We start from the raw sequence: 27,718 nt of genomic DNA on the forward strand, positions 1-27,718 counted from the left end.
GACCAACAGTTGCATTGTTTTACAGTTGTTTTTTCCTATTCCTATTTTTTCAATAATTCCTATTTTCCTATAATTTCTATGATTCCCCAAATAATCTTCTCCATAATTTCCTCAGGAACTGAAGTGAGGCTGACAGGACTGTAATTACCAGGATCCTCTTTTTTTCATGGAAACTGGGACAATGTTTACTAATTTCCAGTCAACAGGACCACTCCAGATTCCCAGGACCATTTAAAAATCATTGAGAGAGGTCTTCTGATGACACCAGCCAGCTCTAAGTACCCTGGGATGAATTCCATTGGGCCCCATTGACATATGTGCATTCAAGTGGAAAAGCTTTTTGAAGTGCTGCTGCATCCCATATTACTTTTAATGTTTTATTTTTAAAACTTAAAATGAGCTAAGATGATCAGACAGCATTTCCACTTGAAGTTTTTTGAGTAGATTCATAATTCTGAGAACTGTAGTTCCTTTGAGTGCATTGAAAGGTTAGAGGAGTGAGTATTGATGCAGACTTAAGTGTATATTGATTGTTTCCAGATATTAAAATGACCGAATGTGGAAGGCTCAAAACTTCAGCACTTGGAATTTAAGCAGTAAGTAACATTCAGACCCCTTCTGTCATCTAAAAATTCAACAGCTTCCTATAACTTCTAAACTTTAAAACAATTTATGGTATCAGGGGTAGAGGGGAAGGGAAAGATTAACTATGTACCACTTAACAGAACTGAAAAATATTATGCAGCATCAAAGGAAATGATAATGCATTTTGTTATGAAAATTAAGCTGAGTCATGAAAAGTACTTAGACACTTTTTTGAAGGAAAGCAAGCTGAGGAATTATTTTTAATGGAAGTCTATTCTTGTTAGATTAAGTTGTAAGCTGTTAACAGACCTAAAAACCTTTGTACTCACCAGGCTTCATTTGGTGCTCCTCTCATGCAACCTACCTGTTTTTGTGGTGTTTTTTTTAGCTGCTTATTCAGAAAGTTATTCAGGAGTGTTTAAATATGCCATTCTTTCCATTATCCTATGCTCATATATATTTGTACAGTCTATGTTTAAGCAGCTACTTAAATCACTGTTTGCTGCAATATCAATAATGTCAAACACAAAATTAGAGGACATAATGACACAAAGTAAACTATTTCAAGTTATTCTTATGTTTATTACTTTACACTTATCTTTCGTGTGATTGTGAGTTGACCTTTTGCCTTTGTGTGTTATGCTCTAGGATAATGCTAAAAATCTGTCTTCAGATATCTTGTTTGTGTACTGATCTAAATGAAGGAGCTCATGAAGAAGCAGCAAAGGGGAAAAATAACAGGCAGTTAACGTAACTCAGAAATACCAGAGACATTTTTAAGGATTTCAGATTGGAATGTCTGACAAAGGCAGTGATTAAGAGAATGTTAATAAATAGCAGATACTCACTGAGAAGTCTTTTTATGAATCTGAAGAAAGCATAACTCTTTATAAGTGTACCCTTAATGTTGACAGGTACTTCACCTGAGATTTATTATTGTTCTTGTTATTGTGTCTTTGCATTGCTGACAACTTTCAAGAACTGACAGAGCAATGTGAGAACTGCCTACAGGCCTTTTGTTCCTGACACTGTTGTAATACCTGAAGTAGATCACAAAAGATTCTTGTCACAAATCCTGGCAGACAGTGGTTTCTCAGGTTGTTTGCTTGACCTTAACTCTTGAAGACAATTCAAGAGTGAGAAGACAAATACTTGAAATGTGGAGGACTCAATTTCAGCTGCTGGTTTTTTTTAAATGATTCAGTTTTGAGAGTTACAAGTCTATAAATTACAAATACAAGTATATTACATTTCCCTTTGGTGGATTCCTCTTGTCCTCTTAGAATTCTGAAACGGCTATCCTCAAACATTCAAAATCTGACTTATTTTTTTATATACTGTTCAGTCAGTAATTTTCTGCCCTTCCTTTTAGTATTTCTTCTTACCAAAGATGTTATTTCTTCTGAAATAACTTCATGAAGTTGTTTTTAATTTTTATTACATATTTTCATTTTCAAATTTTTACGTTTGTTTATGAACTCTTATGCTGCAAGACAGAACTTGTTTATTTTAACCCTGTTACTTAATAAACATCTAGATGCATTTTTCTTCTGTATTTTCACAGAAAGACTAAAAGATAATTGGAGTTATGTGACTTGCTGGCAGTTAGCTAGCACCACAAAATTCCTCTTCCCCACCCAGCGGTTTCCATCACGTGTTGCTCAGTAAAAGGGCCTCCTCCCTGCCTTTGCTTAAACACAGCACCGCGAGCCTCCTTCAAAGAGATGGAAATAATGTGGTGATGGTTTTCCCCTTGTGACCAGACTGGTGTAGTGTCCATGCAGATTTTCTGTATTTTTTGGCTAGTGGTCTATGCATGGGTGAGTGCATCCATACGTGTGTGATAAACACATCGTGTGTGTGTGTGTATACAGATGGACATATGCATTTGTTCTTTCTGCTTCTCTTCTGCTTCTGTTTGAAGCAGAATGCATGTATTTTTTTCTGTGGCCTCTCTTTTCTCAGCACTGTTCCTAAAACCCAATTTATGAGGAATCTATTGTTAGCCTCAAAATATTATTTGCGCTTTTCTTCCAGTGACCATGAGACCTATCAGTATTTTTGAGCCACAGGGACCAAAAATATTAAAAATAAAGGAAGTTTCTTAAACGTGAATAGAATTCTAGCCATACTTGAAAGGGGATTTCCTTATTAGGGCTATTCTAATTATTAATTATTATATAAAAGTGGGTTATAGGTTTTTTTGTGAAAATGTACTTTTATTTTATAAATATACTTTCTGTTTGAGGATTCTATTGGCTCAGGTCCACAGTTCTTAATTTGCTCTACTACTAGGAATAGGGAGGGCTTGCCGTTCAATAGGCCTGCTTCTATGTGGTCTTGTATCTGTGGGACTTAGAGTCACTGTTTAATTGTGGTTGCTTTCCACAAATTGTAGCATTTCAGAGTGGTGCAGTCTCATAGAGTTCAGTTAGAAGACTGATACTAAGACTTTTTTAAATGTTGCTGTATGAGCAACAGATGAAGCGTAAAGCCTCAGTGCTGCTTCTGTGTTATCTGTTGCATCCGATCTCTTGTGGTAATTTTTGCCTATTACATAGTTACTTTTACTGCTAATTCAGGACTCAAAAAATCTTGAACCAGGGTAGAGGGAAAAGGTAGTCTGGGTCAGCTGAAAGAACTCTGTAATTATAGAGCAGTTAGGTGAAGCAAGAAGCTATAATGAAATTTGAAATAAAATGAGTAAGGGAAAAGAAACCCAGGTTTATGGATACAATGTGATGTTGTGTTGGCTTTGCTTGATGGGCTGAGAGTTCCTATTGAATTTTGAAACCAGAATGTGCTCAGATGGTGGTTTTGTGTTTTCTGATTTCCAGAGATTTTTCTGAGGGGGAGGAAACAAAAGCACCGATGTTGGCCTAAAGGTGTACGCAGAGTTTCATGTGAATGTTGACAGGTGATCAGCTATTATATGCTTTCTTCCATCTATGTATAAGACCTCTGCACTAATTTAGAAAACGCACCCTTCTACCCTGGACTGTAGCAGAAAAGAAGCTTCACCTCTGATACATAACATCAAATAATGTCCTTTAATATATACGCAGTGCTGATAGTGATGTTTTCGTCTGAACATAGGTTTATGAGTATAAGATAGAAATAGTGGATTGTGAGATGTTATTTTCCTGTATTAGTTGCTGCTTGGTGAGTAAGATGGGAAAACATGAGAGGACCTTCGTGAACGTTTTGTTTTATTACCTGTTTTTTGCATCTTCTTGCTTGTCTTCAGAGCAAGAGCATCTTCATTATAGCAAAATTGTAATGCACCCCTAAGGATTGTGGTCTCTTAAACACTGTTTTTATGTGTGACGAGCTTAAGAGTATTAGGTTGAGTATTGCTTAAAGTTAATGTTAAATATGTTCTACTTTGAGTTTACTATGTAATGCTTTAAATGTAACCAGCAGGTCTTGAAAAATGTAAGGATTGGCTATTTTTTTATTCTCTATCTTGCAAAAACACTATGACAAAAGCTATTTGATAGGTTGGGAATGTGTCTTTAATCTGAAGTTACTCCTTGTGTGTTTTAAGAAGTTCTTAGTCACTTTTGTTTTAAATTGATTTATTACTCAGTGTTATGACTTCATATCCTAGACGGTTTCAACTCCCATTCTCCATTCAGGAGGCATTTAGTTGTCTGTATTTCCTCTGAGGTGTAATACGTTGCAGCACTGAACTAGTGAGACAATTGTAGTTGTAGGGAGAAATGACGTGTTTCTAGAAGGTGAAACTTCTGCTTTAATTGAATGAGATGGGATGAGTTTAGGTAATCCTATGTCCTTAACAGAGGTAAGGATATATAGAAGAAAACAGACAAGTTAGTGCTCATTTCATTCAAGTAATGACGAATGTTAGTAAATGTGGTTAAAATATTTTTATATAGAATTTAGATTTTATATTTAAAAAAAACAAACCCCGAAAAGAACATATGGGATAAAGGGGAACGAAAGAAAAGCAAATATTAGTAAATACTACTTCCCTCCCTTCTGTGATAGAATAGTTCATTTGTTATCCCAAAGAAGTAGAATTGCAGCAGAAATCATTCTCCGATTTTTCTGTTGTTGTTTATGCGTGTTTCTTTTCAGCCACAGCTAAGAGAACAGGCGTGTTTTATCTGGTAGTTGATGATTTTCAATGCAGTAGGAAAGCTATGGGGAAAATGTTAGTAGAAAGGAATGTTTGCTTTTGTGTTCTAATAAAATTGCTTTAAACTTTCAGTCATGAGTGATTTCTGCCTCCATATGATAAAATATTCCTCAGGAATTTTATAGAGAATATAGATTGACTGCAGGATAAATTAGTGAAGTGCATGCCTTCAGGAAGTAGAAGGGAAGTTGTACTTGCATATGTTGTGGAAAACATATGCAACTAAATTTAGCTCATACTAGCAGATTCTACTTATTTTGAAGATTGTGGGATACTTTCAACCTTGTATGAAAGGGCATGGGAAGATTTTTATTTCTGTTTGGGCCCTTGTATTTCTAGTGTTCTCCCTCCTCCAAGGAAAAAAGCATCTGAACAGAAGACAAATTATTTTTCTGCCTTCGCTTGTATCTTAGTCTGATTTTAGCACCGTGTTGTCATGCTGCAAGATTACTTGGTGTATACTGCTTTTTGTAGAAACTGCTGTTTATTTTGTGCAACATATTTTTATGATTTGCTACTGATACTGTTGGATAAAAAAAAATTGCTGGCTGGTGTAATATTCATCTTCTGTCACTTCAGAGTCTTTGCGATGGGTGTGTTGAGATGCAAGTGCTCCAATTGCAATTCACAAACCAGAGTCATTTTGAACTCTTGAACTTCTATTTCCAAGAATCTTTTTTTCCTGTACTGTCAGGGAAGTTAAATGGTAAAGTAGGCTGTATTATGGATGTCCCTCTGATTTAGTTAGAGAAGAATTGGTTGCTTTCTCTTTTAAGAAATAAATCCAACAAACATAACTACCATTCTGTATCACATCCATAGCTGAAGAGAAAAATAATTGTCCTGATGCTTTTCTATATTTCTAAAAACAAATTCTTTGGTTAAAATAAACTTCTCCCTGCAAATTTTGCTTTGCAAAATTTATTGATGCCATTTCTAATTGTTTGCAATCCTCTTATGTAGTCAGTGACCGCAGCATACTCAAACTGAGACTGTGTTGGGTATCCCATCAGTAAAGGTGGTTACTAGTTCTGAAGCTTTTCAAGATACTCAGGAAATTACTGTCAATATTGCTTTTCATGAAACTCTTGGTATTTGTTCTTTGACAGATGTACCTTTTAGGTAAAGGATGCAGAGTTCTTTGGCATGAAGATGTTGAAAGGATTTATAAGCTTTTTTCTCCTGAAGGCGGTTAGTGAATGCTGAGTTGCCATTTTTAGAGGTGACAATGCTAGCAGTTCTTAAAGCTTGTCCTTTGGAGTACCTTATTATATACCAGAATCACTGAAGATTGAGTCAAGTTTGCTCACAGTGGTATCCCCTGGAAACATATTGGCAAGCATGATTTATTGCTGCTTGCTTTAATCCTGTACATTCCAGAGCATGGGCAAGCTACGCGTTCAGTAAGCTTTTTTCTGTGCTGTAATTTTCAGCGTTTAAAGTTTGTAAATCTGAGGGCATTAAAAAGACAACATGAGATGAGCTTTTTTCTTTTTTTCTTTTGTAGATACAAGCTTAAGAAGTGTAAGAAAAAGACCATTACATAACATTCAACCACTGTTTCTGAAGTATCCTCAGAATCAATCTGAAACATGCAAAATGTGTGAAGTGACACAAGTATTTTCAACACCACTGGATTGTAAAAGTATTTGGGGCACTTTGTGCCAACAGTACACATATATAAAACTGGTGTGTGGAGAAGCTTGTTCTAACTTGTTCCGATGACTGCTTCATTTAGGTAAAGGACCACTTTAAAACTAATCCCTTTCATAAGGTCAGCTTTGAAGATAAGTTACAAAGCTTCCAAAATAATGGTAAAACTTTTGGTAGATCTGTAGAGAAGAGGATGCTGTTATGTCTTAATATCCGGATCAAGAGCAATGGCTTCCGGCAGTCCTGCTGGCAAGAGGCACCCAAATGATTGTAATGGCTTCTGTCAAGTGGAAAAGGCAGAATGCACTTTATAAAGGTCTAATTATTGATTTTTAAATTGAGAGTTAAGTGACTGGGCTCTGACTTAATACAAGATGGATTTCACTTAAGTTAGGCCTGTCCCATGTGAGAACATGGAGATATAACACTTCAGGAAGGTGGACTAGGTATTTCAGTGACTTAGGTTTAACTTTGTGCAACAGGGCTCTGCGAAAAACTGCAACTAATTTCAATCCTTAAGGAATTCTCTAACAAGTGAGAAACACTTTGGGGAGATAGTGTTACTGAATGTTATCACTTTGTTGTATTTTATATTACTTATACTAGTTCTTATGATGGTACTACAACAATATTATGACATGTTGTCTTAATAGTTTGGAGAAGTATGGGAGTCACTCCTGTCTATAAAGAGAAGAATGAGTCATGCAGTAACTTGAGAAATTGCTTGTGATCTATGGTAGATCTTGTGAGACAGGATAGGTTGTCATTGCATGGTGTCCTGGGGATTGTAGGCCAGGGCTACTACAGCGTTGAGGACGTATGCAGCAATACATACAACACAGTATGACTGTGAAAGTAACTGTTCCATCTCTAATCTAATCTCAAGTCAGGAGCTATTTCATCAAATTAAAAAAAAAACACACACAATTATTTTATTGCTCAAAATTCTGAGTTGGTGAAAGGGATGTATTTAAAACAATCTTTTTGTGAGAATGAATCTTCACTTTACTGCTGGGATGAGGTGAGAGTAGGAAGAATGTCTGACAAAAACCAACCTTAAGTAACTTTTTAGATGAGTTGGGAACAACTTCTGAAGTTTTATTAAATGACTAGAAGAAAAAATATTTGTAACTCATTTCATGGAAAATCTTTCTGATTGATTGAGCACCACCCATCTTTGCTTCCCTATTATGCCAATGCTGGGCACTGTTTGCTTTGGAGAAAGCAGGGGCTGGAGAAGAAGAAAGCGGGGAGTTCAGATAGCTGCAGAATCTGGGTGAAGGGCCAGTTTGTTGTAGTACAAACCGTTCCGTGCCCTAGATCCTGCAATGTGAAATTAAACTGTCACATCTTCACTGTTTTCAGTAGTTACATGGATGTCAAAATGTTATCTGAAGAGTTTTTTTTGAAGGGAATGTGGGTTTGTGACCATGACTGCTTTGTTTTTCATTTTCTTTAAATATATTTTTCTGAGAGAAAGTTCAATTTTTACTATTTTATTTGATCTTTCAGGCCACCTTGGTTTTGGGAGATGGGAAAGCTGAGATCTTTTAAGGATAGGAGCCACTTTGCAAAATTGCTGTGAATTGTAGCAGGGAGGATTTAGGAATAGAATCTGTAACAGGTTTTGCAGCAACTTACTAAATTCCATAGTGCAAACCACAGACATTTATGGTCTTTAAGTCCTAAGTGTTTGAGAAGCACTGCATTTATATCAGAATATGCTAAGTTGTGTCAGTAGAGGAATCAAATATTGTTTTCATTATAGCCAGTCAGGTTGGGATCCTAGGAGTTCTAGACATCGCATTGATGTGTTGGAGGTAATTACTGTTTATAAGCTCATTGTTCTACCATTATAACTGCAGATAAATTAAAATAAAATTAGGCCAAGTATCAGGATATATCTGGAAGTCCAATTTTCTATATGAAAAGATTTTCATGAAAAGAACTAAGAATTTCAAGGAAGACACTGACAAGTTACCTTAGAGCTTAAGGGATAGCAAACATCAGGTTTCATCTGTTAGTAAAGGTAACTAATTTCTGTGTCACTTCTGGTTCTTGATATCTGTTCAAGTTGTATTATTGGGATATCTACTTAAAAATACTGTCCTAACTCATGCTTTAATAAATTATATTTACCTGAAGTGGGAAACAAGTTTAATCCCTGCAGATAGGATAATCATCCTTGTTTTGGGATGCATCACAGTTCTGGATATCAGTGCTATTTTCCAGTTGAAGTTAGCAATCACACTGATACTAACTGCATTCTAGCCAGAACCAGGGCTAATCTTTCAAAATTCTCATTCCAACAAACTGGTTGTGTGTCATCACAGTTTATTTTCTGCTTCATATCCCCTCCCTTGTGTTGGAGTAGCTGCTAGAAATCTGAGCAAATAGTTTGGGATAAACAAGTATGCTCTTCTTCAGAGAATCATTCACTCTTTTCCCTGTCTTTTGGGATGTTAGAGTAGGATAAGGAGCAGCAGTGAGAATACATTTTTTTTCTGTTTAGCAGTCTTTCTGTGAAGCTTGGTCTTTATAAAATGCACGATGGGGAAATACCCTGCTTCTTGAAGCTTATCAAGTGGTCAGTCTTTGGAGAGTGAATCAGCTTCTGAGCTATTGCAATAGCAGGTGGTCATCAGCTTGACAGTGAGTGATACATAAGTTGATTGTTACTGCAAAAATGTCCTAAAAATTATTAATGAAGGTAATGATTTTATTTCTTGCAGCAGCAAAGGATAATTATATGTAATTCCTTTGCAATAACATTCTCTAGAGAATCTGGAGTGGTGGATATACACAAGCGTGCAGTTTTGGTATATTTGGTATAGCTCTCTTGGGTGGATGTTGTGCAACATCAAAGGAAAAGAATTGGAGCACTTCTGCGCTGAGATGTCAGTAGGTCAGTGATAGTACATTTCTTTTATCTCTTAATCACGAGTAGGTAGAAAGGTTCTAATATTTTGACTGGGAATACTGAGTAGTGTCACCTTGGGAAGAGCATTAACTTGCAATACTGTCAGTCCTTTTTAAAACTTATGCACTTTGTTCCAGACTCCAGCACCTACTGACTTGTGGTTTCAGCCTATCTGGCACGTTCAGATCGGATACAGGATGTACAGCTCATGCTCAGTAGTGAGCCTGGGTGAAAAATTTTGTTGGCTCCGGGTCATGTAAGAGTTCTACAATAGCTGCAGAGCAGGAATCCAGCCGGCCAGAATTGCATAATAAATCCATTCTTTTCATGGTTTTTAGTTTGGTGGAGACTTGTGACAAAACCGTTTTTGGCTGAAAAGCTTAAATTCATTGTAACCCGAAGTGTTTGTGTAAATGTAGCCTTTTGAAATGCTAATGAAGCAGACCATTGGAAACAGCCTGTTTCCTGATAGCTCAGCTTTGGCTTGGCAGTTTTAGACAGAGCTTCTACCAGGGCAGCTATGATCAGCAGTCCCAGGAGGCCTGCAGACCTTTGTTTGTAGAATTTAGAACAGGGCCAGAGCTCCCAGAAAGACCTCACAAAGTCTGGGCTCTTGGCTGCTCTGTTCCCAACTGGCAGGCTCCGTGCTTGCAGGAAGGCAGGTGCGTCCAGAAGCGCAGAGAACTGTTGCTAGCCCTTTGAAATCATGATGCAGTTGTCATATTTCTCACAGTTTTTCATTTGAGGGAAGCTTTTGTAATACGTTTCACATTTTTTTCCAAAATTTCTTGCTGAATAAAATTCTGTTCCTACTTCCACAAGTCGTGACATAAATGAGGCAGGGAACCCACAAGTACTGCACAACACTCTCAATGAGCTGAAGCAGCTGAGTTTTAAGTTTTAAAAATTAAAAAAACAAAACAAAACAAAAATTCCAATAGCCTTTTATTCAGCCCCATATGCAGCTATGTTTTGGATGGGAGGTCGGGTGGAGCAAGTGACACTACCTGTGCAGGCAGGCTGGGTCTCTGCTAAGACGTGCACATGATGTGTGTGGGTTGAACGGGTCGATGTTGGTGAGTAGGTGACAGCTCTGTTCTTGGCAGTGACTCACGATGACGTTACCATAAGATTTGCAGACGGCATGGTTTTAAGTATATCAAAGTGAGAGTAATGCCTGTTGTCCTAAATGAGTTATTTTATAGGCCTAATGTTCTTCTATGGGTTATTCCCATTTTTAATATGCAGAGGAAACAGTCACTATATAGAACCATTCTGACACAACATGATGATAATTGTGGAGAAAGACATCCTGTGGACCTTCCTGTGAAAGTGCTCGGATTTCTCCCCATTTCTGAAAGATTCATGTAGTTAATCATAAAGAAAAAAACAGCTACGTACATAATGGTCACCTGTGCTGGTGTTCAAGCAAAGTTTTATTAAAATGTTACTTATCTGAAAAGCATTGCAAGTGGTTTGACTTCATGAATAAGTTGTAGAGCTGTAGCTCTTGTGTCAAATGAAGGACTCTAGTTATATGCATAGCAAATGAGATATTACCGTAATCAAACTTGATTCAGAAGGTAAAACCATTTGTGTGTGACCAGAGATGATATCCTAGAGTAACAAGTTTCTATGATTTCTGATATATGTGTGCCTGTAGAAGTAAACTACCCAAGTACTTTACCAGCGAAGGGCACTCCACACCTTCTACTTAAATATCATTTCATCAGGCTCACTGTAGCAGAGTAAGCTTCATTGCATCTAATATTTTATGTTGCCACTGGAACTGAAATATGCCCAGCTGGAAAGTACTTATTTAATGGTTTTCATTTGGGCTTTTTCTACTGAAAAAAACAAACAAGGGTGAAAGTGACCTGCTTTGACTAACGTAAGCAGCTGACAGAAAAGTTGTAATCCTTAAACTTAGGTGATTGTAAGAACACTTCAAAGTTTTTAAGCATTTCAGCACTTCAGGCACTAAGATTGTTAACGTGAGGAAAATATTTCATCCTACCTACTACATAGCTTTACTTACATGAAAAATATTATGTATTCTTATTTCATTCAGACTTCTGCATGCAGAAACATACAAAGATGCAGAAACAAAACACATGCCTCCCTGTGGAATTCCAGGTAGTGAGACTGTATTTTGAATGTAGCTGTTGATTTTTAACAGAAATGACAAAGCATCCTGAGGCGTGTAGAGCTCAAGATAATTTAATATTTAGCCTCTCGCTGCCTTTTTTGTTTTGCTTTTACTCTATGCAGCATTGTCAATCTGTTACGTTCCTCCATATTATACATTTCAGAGAGCATCGTTCTATTTGTGACTGTTTTCTTTCAGCATTTTACTAAGATTTTTTGTTTTAATTTGGCAAATTAGTTACCTTTTCTCCAAAATTATTATAGAAACATTTGAATATTAGTGGAGCTATGGAGATATGCATTTTGAAGGAAAAAAAAGGCTATGGATGTATTTGTTCTTCTAGTGATTGTGCATCAGTTTACATTTTAACCTGTAAAATTAAATGAACTGTTACACATCTGTACTATAGATGTTATATGTTATATAGAAGTCTTAACCCAACAAAAAACTCAGAAGATAGATCTGAAGATGTCAAAAAAGCTCATAAGAGGTAGTTTGTTTAGGTATCTTCCATACGCAGTCTCTTTAAAACTACTTTCCCCTTTAGAGCTTAGCATATCTTTGCTCTGGAGTTAGATTTGCAATTTTGCAGATGTGTGGTTTCCAAATGCTTTATAAGAAGAGGAAAAACTAAGTAATAAGTGAGAACATTAAGGGCTTTTTCCTTTTGAATTTCATTACACCATCTTCATAATCTCATAATTTTCATTACTGGAACTGTTGTGCTCATTTAGAAAAATAGCTTTTTTTTTTTTCCAGCAAGCTCTTTAGAGTTCAGTAATACTTTGGGGCATATCTGACCTGTGAAGTCAACCTCAACCCCTAAGCCCCGTTATTACAAGTAAATCTCAGGGTACTTTTTCCTTTAGAATTACTTACCTTTTCTGCTTTACTCTTTGCATGGCATATGGACTTAAAACAAACAAGCAATAAAGAAAACAACAAACATGAAAACACTTAAAAAAAAAAAAAAAAAAAGCTCATTTTATGACAAAAAAAGTCTTTGGCAGAAGTCAAAGTCCAAGCAGAGATTTGTTATTAATGCAGATAAGGGTGTGTGCAACTCTCTTCTGAAGCAGACTTTTGCAAGACCCGTAAAGATGAAAATGAAAAGCCAAAATTTGTTTCCACAGTACACCATTGTCCTATACAACTTTTTCCATGCATTACTAAACACTTGTACGTGCCAAGAGGTTTTCATGCCTAGATTAGACAAGCAGAGGACTTGCCCTGCTGAGATTTGCAGGCTGTGCAGTAGCTTCCACATCCATCTTGTGCTTCCCACCTCTGCCTGCTGGAGCACCTCTCCCAGTTCTTGCTTCTGCTGCCATTTGCAAAACATCTGAAGAGGAAGAAGGGGGAGGGAACAAACAGAAAAGAACAACAACAACAAACACAGAAAACAAACCAGTGTCACTATTTCACTTTCATCATTGAAATGGAGAAGTAAGTGATGTGAGGAGGACGTATCTCGCATTTGCTTTTCAATAAGTTAATCACTGTGGCAAAACTGAAATAGAGCCCTGTTCTAAGACGTACTAATTGCTTGGTGTCTGTGAATGGCTAAGATGGTTATCGCTGTACTTTGACAACAGTATATTCTATTTTTGAAAAGTCTGTTATTTAAATTGTCACACAGCTATGGAGGGGCCAGAGAGCGCTGCAAATCAGTTCTGCAGGACAGAAGTCTTAAGTTCAGCTAAACTTAAAACTCCATGGGCCTTTGGGGAAGTTGAGGAGCACCAGTTTTGTTTTGCATGGACGATGAAATGAAGTAGTGAAGAGGGAGGCAACTGCCTTTCCCTGCCACAGGAAAAAATATTAAAACCGAAGAGCTGTAAGTTCACTTTCTCCCCATGCCCTTCCACTGACTGTCCTGCTCGGAAGATTCCTGCTGCCATTTGTTGCCTGCTATTCTTTCTCCCAGACTTTGTCATGATTTCCCATGTTGAATAACCAAGGTAATCTGTTATGAACCCACATGGATGTAATTATTTTAAAGGTAGGAAATGACATCAGAAAGAATATTTGTAATACAGAAACATAGCGCCTTTTGCCCTTTGGCAGGTTCTCTCTAAAACATCAGGGATATGATTATGTGAACACATGACATTTCTGTCTCTTCAGACTCTGCATTTCTTTTCTTGTCAGTGACTGCAGGCGTTCTTCATAAGTTAGACCTGAATATCTTAACTCAGTCCAGAATACAGGGCAGGTTTCCCTTAAAGACAGCAGGCATTCAGTTTGCAGAAGTCTAAATTAGAGCCAATATGCAGTTTACTTTTCTCTGGCAACTGAGCTCATACTGTTAATTTGCTTCATGTAGTCTGACAAATATCCTGGTGGGCAATTGTATAATTTATTTAGGATGTGTTTCAACTAGCTACCTAGCTAGGGAAAGCTTTCTATGCTGTCATGACACGAGGCTTCATTTTGAAGCGTTATCGGTAAGTCTAGCTAGCTGATGTGTACTGTCAGGTAGACCTAAACAAGGAAAATGATTACAATCGCACTAGCAGGATAAAGTATTGTTAGCGAGGTGTGTTCCTCTTTATTTTTGAATCAGATAAATTCTATGCCGACAGCAAATGAAAGAGTGATTAAAAATAATTAAATTGTTATTACTTCCTCAGTATCAGAGGTTTGCTTGGCTCTGTGTGCACTAGTGAAGTCAGCCTGCTTCCTAGCAAATAGGCAGTGGAGCAGTCTTGGCAGCTCATCCCTCGATGCTTTATACATATACAGAAAATAGGTAGTGGAAAAAAGTGAAAGTACAAATATTTAATTTTACTAATCCTACCCTGCCACTATTAGAATAGAATTAAAGTAGTTTGAATGCAAATTGTTCCCTTTCAAGTGAGATACCAATCTCAGACTGGAATCTGACAGGAAAGCTTAATTTATACATAAGCAAATCTGAACCATAGAGTGAAATCCACAAAACCCAACCCTCCCATAACTTTGCAGTGTGCCAGTTCTCTCCTGTTATTTCAGCACATTATTTTCTCAAACCACTTCCATTTTTATTTGGCCTAGAACTATGCTTAATATTTTCCCTCAAGTGTTTGTTTGGTTGCTCCATATTAGTAGTGCCATAGCATTTCCATTTCATTTTCCTAGCAAATGGCATCCAGAGAATTCTTGTGACATTTATAGACAACAAGAATTCAGACATTCTTGAAGATATATGCATTTTTTCTCTAGTTTCTGAGTAAACCAAGGTGTTGTTTTTTCCCCTTACATTTTCCATGATTTTTGAGTAAAATACTGAGAAACAGCACTTAACTTGGTTTCTGAGTGGGAGGCACTCTGACAAATATGAAATTGGTTACAGCATCTTATTTATGGATAAGATGTTGTTCTTCCATAGAGATCACTCCTAACTATGTAGAAAATCGTGTAAGGCCTTTGCAATGTTCAGCACAGCATATCTTCAGCCAACAAGTGAAGCATTTTTTTCCTGCTGTCAAATTATTTTGGCTCGAATGTAGCTGATCAAACATCACTGGGACTGTACAGCTGTGTGACGGTTGCTGTACTTAGCTGTTTGTTGCCCACAGAAAGAAAGCTTCTGTCAAATTTGGAAGAGAAGAGGTTTTGGCAGTAGCAGTACCATAAAGTTTGGGACCAGTGGTGCTGGAATAACAGAAGGGCAATCTTCAGAAATTTCAGTTTGGCCTTTATCAGTAGGAATAGAGTGAAGGAAAGAAAGTTCTTTAAGTGTTGCATCGTGGTAACATGGTGTTGGTCAGCACAGCAGCAGAATAAACATGCAATCCTACTGGAGCTATATCATGTCGAGCAATGTCAAGAAATGCCAGTAACATCATGATACTTGAGAAACCATGATATATTGTTGAGCTTTGAACTAAATAATGTTCTTTAGCGGCATAGCTATGCCACAAACATTGACATTGTTATAACTATGGCAAGAATGTTTTACAGTTCTGTCTTTTAAAATTTCACTGTGCATGTGTGCATGTATGTAACATTTTTCCCTACCATACTTATAAAAATGATTGCTGAAATACTGATCCTTTTTTTAGTAGGTCTTTTGAAGTTCTCAAACTTTAAATTACAAGCATTAACTGAAACGCTTCCCAGTGCTTCTGCTTGGAAAACAACCACCAATTTTATACTTAAGTTAAATTGAAGCTTAAAGCTAAAGCAGTGATGCATAAACTTTGGTGAGCAGAATGCAGGAGTGCTGATTGCCCTCCTTTACTTTGACAACCGCCTGCTTTCATTTCCTGAATTCATAGTGTAGAATGTTTCTGACCTAGAAAACTGAGAAACTAAAGGTTTACAGAGGTCCAATTCAAATGCTTGTTCTTAAACTAAGTAAAACATATATGGAATATTATGCAAAGAAAAAGGGAGAGGTCAGACCCGCCCAACAACTACCTATGGAGTGCTGTTCCAGGCACAGGGCTGGAAGCAGTTATGGAGATGAATAACACCAGCCCCTTTCTTCTCCCCTTCCTCAGTTTAACCCTATGTTGAAATGGTACTGAGGCAACAATTTAAATGAAGTTAGAATTTTTTTGTCCCTCTTCATAAGTTTAATATATTCAAAAGCAGACAGCTATCAGTATTTATTATGGAAATTAAGTACTTGGATCTTCTTTCCTTCCCAATTCTGTTGAATGTTAATGAAATTGTGTTTATGTCATGCTAAGTGGGATTTGAACAAGGTCTCAACATGGCATACTGGGGAACAAAATTCTCTAGGAAAAGCCTTTGACTTCCATCTATGTAAGCATAGAAACCTTGCAGTAAAAATGTATGAACTACTGAAAGCTTTTTCTCTAGGGCCTATACTGTTGGTATGTCTGTGAAGTCAGACAAATGGTGCTAGGTGCTACATACCATTGAGCTTTCTGCTATTTAGAAATAGTAATAGAATATATTAATAATTAGAATAATCGGAGTAATACTAACTAGAATAATAGTTAGCTGCTAAAGCCCTTCACTGAAGCCCTTCATTAAATGACTCTCTGGTCTCAAGCAATTCCTGAGTTCTTCTCAAAGCCTTCAGATAATTCTTACTTTTCTCTTAACTTGTGAGAGATAAGGTGGGAAGCTAGCTGTTTTAAATAATCATTGGATAGCATACTCCTATCTAGGCTGGAAACTGCTTTACATAGGTAAAACATGATGTTTGAGGATATATTTCTTTATTTTAAAGGCATTAAACAGCAGTATATTTTTTTTTCATTGGATATCAAGAGGTGTCTCCCACCAAGGACGCTTTTTTGATCTATTCCCTTAAGTAATTCATGTGTCTTTTTCTTACTGCATAAGTAATATAGCTAACCGATTACAATGTGAGCCGTATTTTAAAGCTTTGTTAAATGGCTATTTTACTATTAGATCAAAATATTTACTGCCACCCCATTCCTCTGGAACACTTATAAAATGATTAAAAATGCATGTAAATTTATGTCAATGGTGGGGAAAGCCCTTTGCCTATAAAATGCTGCTTCTTGATCTGCCACTTAAAAAGTGGAATACTGAGAAAATAAGCAAAGTTTTACTGTGATTCTTTCAGTGCCTTCCAGAGTCCAGAGAAGGTTACTTAATGAGACATGAAAGAATGAAATGGCTGAAAGTATAAGAAACACAGTTATGCTTTCTATCTGTAAGGATAGGTATACAGGATTATGCCTTCCATCTGATGGAGGCTGAAGGCAGGTAAACATCACTGTGACAGTTCTGTGTTGTCTGTTATGTATTAGCCTTACTTCAGTAGGAAGTTCTTTTTCCCCCATAGTTCTAGTTGCTTTACATTTGGATGGATCAAAACTTCAGGGGTCAGAAGGATAAGGGTTAATGTTCTGATAAAATATTACAGATGCATGCCCTAATTGTAGGTGCTATTCTGAGGGTATGGATGATCTGTGATGGATTAGGTAATTCCCTCTCACACGTGAAGAGGAATGAATTCTTAATAGCTGGGAATTAAAAGGCAACCTTATTTAACAGGCAGAGCGCTGTCACAGTCCTCTGGCTTGTAAAACTGTTTTCTGGAGATGGGAAGTGGGTTTGAGAGTGATCGAGAAGCTTTCTATGAACTTATCCACATCTGAAGAAGTCGAACCATGGTAGTTCATCTTAATTGTAACCCTAGTTGTCTGACCCTCATTTACTTTTTAAGACAAGTGATTTTCATTTTTGATCCCAAGAACACTTCTGAGACGTTATTTTACTTGCTTCCTCTAGTAAGGACTTCCTCTAAGGGCCTTCTCAGGAGAAGATACTTTGCACTGGTTTGTGAGCAGTTGAAGACACCTTGAACCTTCTTGCATCTAACCTACTCCAATTAGCAATTCAAGAGAACTGTTGCAGGTGTAGTTGGAGGTGCTATGTATGTTGCTTGTCCTCTGGAAAGAGATCTGCAGGGAGAATATACCACTTTTGTAAACATTTTCATGTGTGTTCATGTGGGACTTCAGATTCAATATTCCATGATACTGAAGTGGTTCATCATGTTTGGTATAGGACATGACACAAATGCAGTAGAAAAGCCTGTAAGGAAAGGAAGTAAAAAGCTTTCAGAAGAAGATGGAAGATGTTGTACTTGTATTACTTGGAGGGAGTAATGAGCAAGCTTTTTCTTTGTCATTGTCTTTAAGGGAGAAATGATACTCAGAAGAACAGCTAGGGTAAGAGAGAGGCAGAGCCTTCCTTTCCCCCTTCTGGCTTTTGTAATTCTTTTTTGCCGTATGGCTTCTCAGTTCTAGCCCTTCAGAAAATCATGTTTATTTTTATCCCGAGCTGGGACTCCCTGTGCAAAGCTCTGCAAAGGTAAGCTGGTGTCTTCTGCCTAACAGGGCCTTACTCTTTATTCCTTCCTTTGAAAACTCTATAGCCTTTGTAGGAAATGTGTATTTGTCTTCTGCATGGTTTGTACATTTTTAGGTGCTGGCACAGTATAATTAAAAATGAAGAAAGAAGGGAAGGCATTTAGAAATAGTAATTACTGGTATGTCAGTGACAAAATTAGTGGGAAGCAATTATGAAGAGAAGTCATCTTTCTGTGAACAGCTTTAATATATCTGTCCCTGCCTGTGGGCTTAAAATACTATATTTGAGTTGCAGGACCTGTAGCTGCTGTTGATGATAAACATTCTCTTAATCTCAGAGAATTAGCTGGCCTTGCTTTTTGAATATTGAATACTCATCAATTAATTGATCACACATAAGTTTGCTGGCACCTACTGCAAGTGGACTGTGTCGACCTCTCCATCACAAGAGGTGAAGGGCACAAAAGCACCTGTGGAAGGTCTGCTTCTAGGCTAACAGGGAAATTCCTCTTTAGCGTGGCTGAATATGTAGGAGCTCCATGTGCTTTTTGGTCTATAGCTTGCAGAGCTGTTTGAACTCTTTGGCTGAACCTGGTTTTCCAGGATCAAAGAAACATGAGCCAAAACTTAGCTCTACTCCAGGTGCTGGTCCTGGTGGGTTGCAATGAAAACAAGTAACGTTCATTGTTTGCTTTCAGGCTCTATAAGCCTGTTTTTCTCACTGATTTCAATACCAGTTTGTAATCAAGTAGTAGAGATAAATAAATGAAGGGTGTTTCTTTTAATGGAAGATGTTGTGTGCTGTCCACTGTTTTTCCTATCAATTTTTTATTTGTGTTGAGCTCTTTCCATCTCTGCCAAGAATGTTAAGATAAGCATCTGAAGCTAGTTACTGTGCTCGGTAGTTTACCAGAGCTAGTATGTATAAATATCTGGAAACAAGCCTTTGCTTTTAATAGAGATGGTTGAGTTGCAAAAGGATCGCGTAATGCAGACTGCTTATGGAACACTTTTATTTAATCTGCTGCAAGGACTGGAGTCTTCTGCAAAACATGGGTTCTGATTCAGGCTTTAATCCTGTTCCAAATTACAGAAATTCGGATACTTCTCACTTGTCCCAATCTCTTGCCCGGATCGCTTTGTATTTAATGTATTCCCTTTGGACAATCAAAGCTGCATAACATAAATTAGATTCCAAAACTTTTCAAGCTTATTGTGGGTAGTCCCACATAACTGCAGCTTAGACTTCAGAGGTTTCAGTTATCAAGTCATCCACTGCCGCATGAAGATGTTGAGAAAGATAGGGAAGTGCTGCTTTAGAAGCTCTCAGCCCTACCTAAGACTCCACTCTTTTTTTTTTCTGTTGTACATGGCAATAATGTGAGATCGACTTTTGACCTACTGATTAAAACTTTACCTTGCGTCTATCTTCTTTCTTGTCACTTTACACCTTTTTTTATTTCCTAGTAAGGTTTTGTCTAAGAATGTGTATGTTTGAAAATAGTTTGACTATGGCAAACCTCAGCAGATAGTAGAAATGATCAATGATAATCAGGATTTCATTTCTGACAGAGGCAGGGGAAAAATGTTTTAATAGCCTTCACACTTAGCTTTTACCTCCAAGTAGACTACCCTGGAGCCAGTCTGATGTGTGCTGTTTTTTTTGCTTGTTTTGTGCAAGTAAACTGGTGTGTTTTGAAGTAGCCAAGCTTTCCAGATAGCATTAGGGGCTAATGTTTAAATATGTAGACTAAATCTAAAAAAAAAAATTTATGACAGCAGAAGATAAAATACTCTACAAAAACTATATGCTTATATTTTGAAATCTGTACAGCCTCTAACTGCCACAAATCCAGTACTAGAGAGGTTGAGTTGAAAGTCTTGGGAGCAGCTCAACAGGCAGATAAGCAGGACTCTGAAAAACAAATATCAGTCTGTATAAATAAATTCCAGTACAAATTCTTATTGTGTGAAGTCAACTTAAAATGAGCATTGAAAGGTTTAAAAACTTGAGAGTTATCTGATTTTGAAAATGTGGTTCAGCATAATAAAATCTTGGGAACTGTAGTTCATATTGCTTGTTTCTGCTTTTGGAACTTGAGCTAACATCAACTTTTGGCTTGCACTGAATGACTCAAAAGGAGAGTAATTGGGTTCTGACCCTGCAATGAGTTTTGCATGGTTATCGCCATTTACACAGATGGGATGTATTAGACATGCTATTTCTTCTTTCATTGTGGTAATAAGTGGCAGCTTTTTCAATAGTTTATGCTCATGAAACACTATCATTTTTTACTAAGCTTCAGTGCGATTTGCAAGCTGCCATTGAAATGAGAAACTTGCAAATGACTGTAAGCTGAAAGAAGACTTTAACAATATTGAGTTTAGATTATTAAAATAGAGTTCATTTTTACCATTTCCTTTTCAGTGCTCAGCTTATAGTGCAAGTTACTGGGCAAATGGCTTTTTCTTTTTGGTGTGTGCAAGCAGCACGGGCCTTGCATGTTGTATGGGAACTGCTCAATCACTGGTTCAGGCTGTGACTCAGCAGTTCCTATACACATGTGTTTCTTGGAGTGAGTGAGGACGGGCAAGACGTACCAAAGGATTAGGAAATCAATTTGATGTTTTTGATGTGTTTTCTTGCTTTTGTTTGTTTATACTGGCTGTCTAGTGATACATGTAAATGTTAAGATCCTATCAAGAATTCTACCCTCAGACATGGATCTGGTTTCTTACTCCATGAGCCCTCTCTTCCACTGCCAAAGGAATTGCTCTTATATAGGTATTGCATTTAGTGGCAAGATTTGTAAATGTGCTGATGGTTTGGCAGTTCCTGTTACTGGCAGTGGGACTTGAAAGCTGGATTGCCTCGTTATGGTGCTGAGTCCTCAGCATCTGGTACCCAGGAGCTGCAGAGCCTATGGGAGACATCGTGTCTGCTCTGGACCTCCCCATGGGGACATCAGTGCCTCTTTGTTCTGTAATTTTGGTTTAAACCTTTTTTTCCCCCCTGTGAGTTAAAATGTCAGAGAAACAATAACTTGAGTGAAACAGTTCATAAAGCTGAAGAGTATTGATCAAAGTCCTATAGAATAATAAACTGTTCCCTGTGAGAGTAGTCTGCTGCTCTGTGAATTACCTCCCTGTCTTCATGTAGTGGTAAAACTTTGCCTTGACGTGATAAATGCCAGTATTTCTGTTAAGTTTCTTATTTCAAAGTTGTATGTCTGAGGAAGTCAGACTAGTCAATTTTGTGCTCTCTGTTAATGGAAATGTACCTGTGATAAATATCAGGTATTGAGGAAGATGCTTCGTACAGATGTGGTACTATTCAGCTGAAACAATCTCACATTCTGTTCACCTATTATCTCATATGTTAAGTTAGAGGAAAAAAGCCAATGAAACAAAAAGCCACTTCACTATCTTAAGTTTACAGTCCTTTAAAAATGCAACATATAGTAATGAAAGATGAAATGCACCTTCAGATACTACAGAGAAGTTCCTGAAAAGGAGGCCCTTGTGTTGCACGAAATACAGGCACGTGCATGGAGTGTAATGGAACAATTTACTTATAAATGGTAATTTCTGTTTCACACAGTACTCCTTTTCAATAGGATCCTGATTATAGGATATTACAATCAAATATGTATTTTTCCAGTTGGTGTTGATGCGTACGGGTCTTTCTGAAAATCCCTGAAAGCTTTTCATTTTTAAAATCTATGGGGAACAAAGGCAAGTATATGAAAAGGTGAAGAGCAAGAGCTACTATAAAGCTGGTTACTGATTTTAGACGGCCAATCTGAGAGAGCTGAAAATGGATGTACTTAAAAAACAGAACAACCCTCTTTCCTCCTTCTCCTCCAAAAATTGGTCATTTTGAGCTGACTGTAGAGAACAGCTGGAATCTTCAGTGGCATTTTGGCCTCGAAGAAGAAAAAACATTTAAACTACATTGTATTAAGGGAAAATATCCACTATTTAGAATAAATATGTATATTAATTAAATAGGAGTAGAGAAAATTGTAAATAAACTTTCTAAATTGAATGTATGATGCAATGGAGATATAAAATGAGGGCTTTAAAACTTCAAGGATTTTGTTACATGTACCTTTGGTGTTAAACTGCTTTTTTGGTACGTGGAAAGACTGGGGAAGTATGCCTTCATGTATCAGAAGACCTGCGTTGTTGCTAACCCCTTTTCTTCGTAACCTCACATTGGAAACTTTTCTGGATACCTGAGCTCAGGAGAAATGCAATCCAACTCTGTCTTAAATTAATCTTTGGAGTGTGTTTGTTGAATGGACTGTGATTAGTTTGGGTCGCTACGGAGGGAAATCTTCAGGGCTTATTTGATGGAAATAAATCCAGTATTTTTCCATAATTATGTATTTTGTGTGCCACTGGGAGTGGTACAAGTAGTAAGCGTGATGTGCTATGCATTTAAGAAACATTAGTGGGAATGTACTTCTGAGTCCTTGGCACTTAACAGAATGTAGGGGGTACTGCTTGGAGGTAAGCTTGTATCATTGAGAGAAAATAACTATAAAGTCTGCTAGGATTCAAACTGACATTTTTTCTTTTTGCTGTGATGATGTGTGTATGATTTTCTTTTAAACAACTTGAGCAATTTTGTGCTTTTCTAGTTAAATTTATATGCCTCAAAACCAAACAGACAAATCAAGGTTTTAACTATTTTCATTTGGGAACGCTCTTTGTTCTTAAGATGTGAACTTGTGCCTGATACCAAATGTTGAAGTCAAAGTATTTTCTGCTCCTAAGAAAAATGGACAATAACAGGAGAAGTGTGGAAAAAATAAAAAGCATCACAGGGAAAAGCTGTTCCTCTGGTGCAGACAGCTCGGCTGCTGAAGGGCTACAGGCAAAGCGCACAGCATGCGACATAACTGCTGAACCTTGATTTTTATTTATTTTCTAATTTATTTTTTCTGATGGTTGAGGGAGAATCACGGCTCGTCAATATTGTGTAGTTTAGACTGCCTATGGAAATAAAACTCACCAGCAGCATGCTGTTCTTGGCCAGCTTTATTCTACAATACTGGTTAATCTCAAGTATTGTGAGTACAGGGGTTTCCCAGTTACCAGCTGTAAAGTAGAATGGATTTGGAGTTAAGTAAAAGGAGTGATACAAAGCAGAAGCTTTAGGAAAAAAGAGAAAGCAATGGGTTTAATCACAAGAGTGCATTATGTAGAAGTATCTTGTTTGTTTATTTCATATGAACTAATTACCTACCCCTACTAGGTAAAAACCAGTGGATGCTGTGGCCTGTCCCTTGTGATATGCCCTAGGTTAATCATACTGGCTTGTTTCAGGTAGTATGATTCAGTTCCCTTTAGATCATGTTAAATTGTATTCATCTAAAACATTTACAGACAGAAAAGGAATGCATTATCCCATGAAGTATGTGATATTGCTTCTGGTTCTTTAGTAGTCTACGATGCATTGTTTGTGAGTCAAATATTTTTTTCCAAATAATTGCAAAGCAAGAGGTGTTGTCTGTTGTAAGTAAAATAAGCTGGAGAAGTGGCTTTTGTGGTGCCATTGTAGGTGTGTGAATTACCTGCTTTAGTTCAGGCGGTAAATAAAACTGGATTGAAAAACACATCGCAGTGGACTCTGTATATACTAGGAGTGCCTAGAAAAGGGGCAGAGAAAGAGCAGAGCTTCTCTCATGGTTCATTAACCAAACAAATGGTGACAGTGATGGGTGAAGGCTTAGAATAGTTTATCTAGAGGGATCCATATGGGGAAACTGGAAAAATAATTAAGCCGGTTCCTATGAGTGATTGGTAATACCGACCTCTGAGCAGTATTGATTGGTTTGTTCTGTTTGTGGACTGCTGCTAGTATTACTGGTTTTACTTGCTGAAAGCTTGGTGTACTTATACCTTTGCAAACGATTAGGGAAAGTAACACCAATGTTTTGCCAACTTGTATTTATTGACTCACTTCTTGTCGAAGGGAGTAGTGATCACGCCTTCCAGCTTCATTAGTTTGGTGTGTGGGTGCTGGTGTAAAGTTAAATATTTGGTGTCAGTTGGAATTTACATAATCTGATGCATTTTCATGATATGATCTTTATTGATTGGAGAGGTAAACATATTTGAGATTTCTGTGCAGGACTTTTTGAGATTTTTATGTTTGGCATGGCCATACTTGTACACGCTGAAGCCACCAAGGATGCTGGTCATCTCCAATAAGGGTCAAAAATCTCACATCAGTTTAATTCATCACTTCCAGTTATTCTGTGATGTAAGCATTTAACATGTTTTGGAGACCTTAATTATTTTTATGATTACTATTTCTGCATGTATTCTCATTAAATACATCTAGGATCTCATACAACTGAAACCATCTTTTATTTCCTTCAGATGATGGCAGTGTTTTTTCCTCTGGACTCTCCTTTGGTTTTCCCTTGTCAGAAGGCAGAGTGTATCAGCAAAGGACGATAAATATAATATGGTGTTATATCTTTAAAACAGTGATTTTATTTCTGTATTTCCTCAAGTATTTGCTCACGTACTTGAAAATGATCTTGAGCAATCAACTTACTCTAACCACGTACGCAAACCCAGTGTTGTTTCCCTGCACTGAAGTGCAGTAAAAACAAAAATCTCTAATCCACAATGGAGGATTACTTCTAAACCTAGGAAATACACAGATGTTAACTAAACCCCTTGTCACAGAGAACTGCAGCTGAAATGTATTCTAACGGTTGTGGAAATACCGGTGACAAACAGGTACCTTCATGGAAGTAACATCATCCTTTACGCTACCTCCCTGGGGAATAAACTAGATTTTGCCTCTGTTTGGCATTTCTTTTGCAGTACAGGGACTTGCAGCAGACTGTGCTTTCTGTTTGCGTGTACTCCCTGATCCTGACTACGTGTCTCCCAGTGGCTGAGGGGGAGCAGCGCATCAGCCTGGTTCTGGCACCTCAGAACACATGGGGAACACACGTGCTGAGACTGCAATGTGTTTTGAGGTGAAACAGGACTCTTCAGAAAAGCCTGCTCTGCTCCTGGATCCTATCGATCAGTGGGCTGAAAGCAGTGCAGTGGGTTGCAAAGTGTTTTTCTAGAGCAGCTGAGGAATCCTCAGGGGAGGGCTGTGGGAATGGGGGGGGGGGGGCATCACGCCCAGGCCTGGACAGGGGGAAGCCACTTCAGCAAGGCAGAGCTTCTGGGTTCTGTGTGTGGGTGGCTTCCTGCCAGAGCCGGGGAGCTGTCACTGTTGCCTTTCTGTGACAATAGTGTGGGGGAAAGCTTTGCGGCAGAGATCTCAAAGAGCTAAAAAAAGGTTTTAAAATACGTACTGTTTTTCTTTTCTGCTTTACAGAAAGACTGCTGTTTTGCCCTTAATAGAAGACCAGTCATCATCACTTAGTTCTCAAAAAGATTGTTTGGTATTGTGCTCCGGTTATTTCTTTTATGAAGAATTTGGAGGGGGTAGTCCTAAGCACCTTGAAATACTGATAACAAAGCAGAGTTACTTTAAACTTGTGGAAACCTTCCAAAAGTTCTCTTACAGCCTGCTAAAGGAATAATTAAGGAATCAAATAAACTAGCAATCACAATAAAAACTCACTGGCATCTCATTGTCACATTTTAATTGATAAAATGGCCTGTTCTCTGCTTTGTAATTAAAAGAACTCAACTTTTTGTATGTGCCATGAAAATAATTTCTGTATTTTAGTGAGAGAAAGTTTTATCTGATTGCTGCTGTTGAGTCATGGACATTAATACAGGCGGAGCATGTGTCTTGCATTAAGAAGCATTGTCATTATGATCCCATCAAAAATTTGCATACTCCAAAACGACCTTGTATAGTATTCTTCTTGTGAAAACTACTGCTGTTAAGAAACTAAAAATGGCAAGGGCAGAGGAGTAATCGGAAATATCCAATGTGCAGTTTTTGGGGTCATCTTTCAGTAGGAAAGAATACCATATCAGGATCACTGTGCCTTGTAAGAATTGTTACCTTAAACTTGACCAGAATGAACTTGAGAATAATCCTTCTGATACTTCTTTGGATCTTCAATAGGCAGCTTTTGGTCTGCCCTGACCAAGGTGTGTTTTTTTTTCCCGGTGACATCAAAGCAGGAAAAAGAAGGGAAGAAAAGGAAAAGACTGTGACATCTAAGTACTCTGCTTCTGTTTGAGGATAGAGATGATTCATCAGGCTTATTTCCTTTCATCTGTTGTGTTTTTCTGTTCTGTATCAAAACTCTGGAACTCTTTAAAAATAGAAAAAGAATAATAAACATCAAATCTTAAGGAAGGTGGTTAAACTGAAATACCTCCAGGGATGCTCTGATTGGGAGTGCTGTTAAAGACAGCTCAATGGCTCCTTTTCTCTTCTTCATACTTTTCCCATAATGTTTGTCTACTTCCTTGATAAATATATGTCCACTTATGAACTCCACATCAGAATTCTCATTAATGATGAAGTGTGCTGCAGGAGCAGTTGTTATACCCTCTGATTTCTTTTTTTCCCCTCATTAACTAGAGAGTTCAAAATCAACCAACACATGACTGAGCTGTATTGTAGCTGCATTTGGGCACGGTGATTGCTATGTTTATAACATGGAATAGTACATTTCTGGACAGCAGGATGCGTTACCTACAGATCACTGCAGTGAAGTTGAGATATATCTGTATGTTTCTTTTCTCCATCCTTGAAGTTCTCAAAGAGTTGTCATTTATCAGCAGTCCTCTGCATTCAGTGTTTCGGTGTCAGCTGGGTAAAAATGTAGCTTCTCTGGTAGCCTTATAAAAATTTTATTTCTGTAGGCAGTATTGTGTGTAGTTTACAATAATTTGTAACAAGAGTCACGTATGTGGTCGCTATTAGTGAAGGTGGGGGGGAACAGCTAGAACAAGTGTATTGAACTTAGTTTAGGAAAAGTAGAGAAAAGTATCTTTGCATTAAATTCTTCTTGGAAATGTAACTGTATTTTTCTGGTGCATTGTAAGACTTTATAGGGAAAATAGTTATACCTTGTTGCAGAGAAACAACTGAACCACAGTTGTTTTATTGGGGAGAAGTAAATACTTTCTCAAACCCAGAGTTTTAGCATTTGCCCAGTGAACGTTGAGATTACTTTGGGGGAACTTGAATCAGTTAAATGATCCTGAGTTTGTGGTTCGGGCAGGCATTGTGGTTTGATGATAAAAATGTACCATGAAAATCCTTAGTATCTGGTGGGGTACTAAGCAGAGGTGGCTGAGCTGCCTCCAGAACAAGCAACACCTCAGTGTTGCTGCTGGCTATAAATGGCTGCAAGACATCACGATGTGAGCATGCCTGAGCTTGTGCTGGGGCTCCAGCTTGGATCTCCCTGTGGTGCTGTGCTTCACAAACAGGCACGGATACCCCACCCCTCCGTGTGTGAGTTAAATAAAAAATAGGTGCATTACAG

General features: G+C 37.7%; 1 long non-coding RNA gene across 2 annotated transcripts in view; it reads left to right on the forward strand.

Annotated features, from left to right (window-relative positions):
• Positions 1–27,217, forward strand: part of LOC110404993 — a 68,512-nt gene extending 41,295 nt beyond the window's left edge. Inside the window, exons 2-4 of one of the 2 annotated variants that reach the window (XR_002442629.1) lie at positions 541–596; positions 3,423–3,502; positions 25,636–27,217. This is a non-coding gene — a long non-coding RNA (uncharacterized LOC110404993). The remainder of the gene's footprint in view (positions 1–540; positions 597–3,422; positions 3,503–25,635) is intronic. The other variant, XR_002442630.1, reaches the window with a different exon arrangement.

The sequence above is a fragment of the Numida meleagris genome, chromosome 11 (assembly GCF_002078875.1).
Source record: "Numida meleagris isolate 19003 breed g44 Domestic line chromosome 11, NumMel1.0, whole genome shotgun sequence".
Classification (NCBI taxonomy): domain Eukaryota; kingdom Metazoa; phylum Chordata; class Aves; order Galliformes; family Numididae; genus Numida; species Numida meleagris.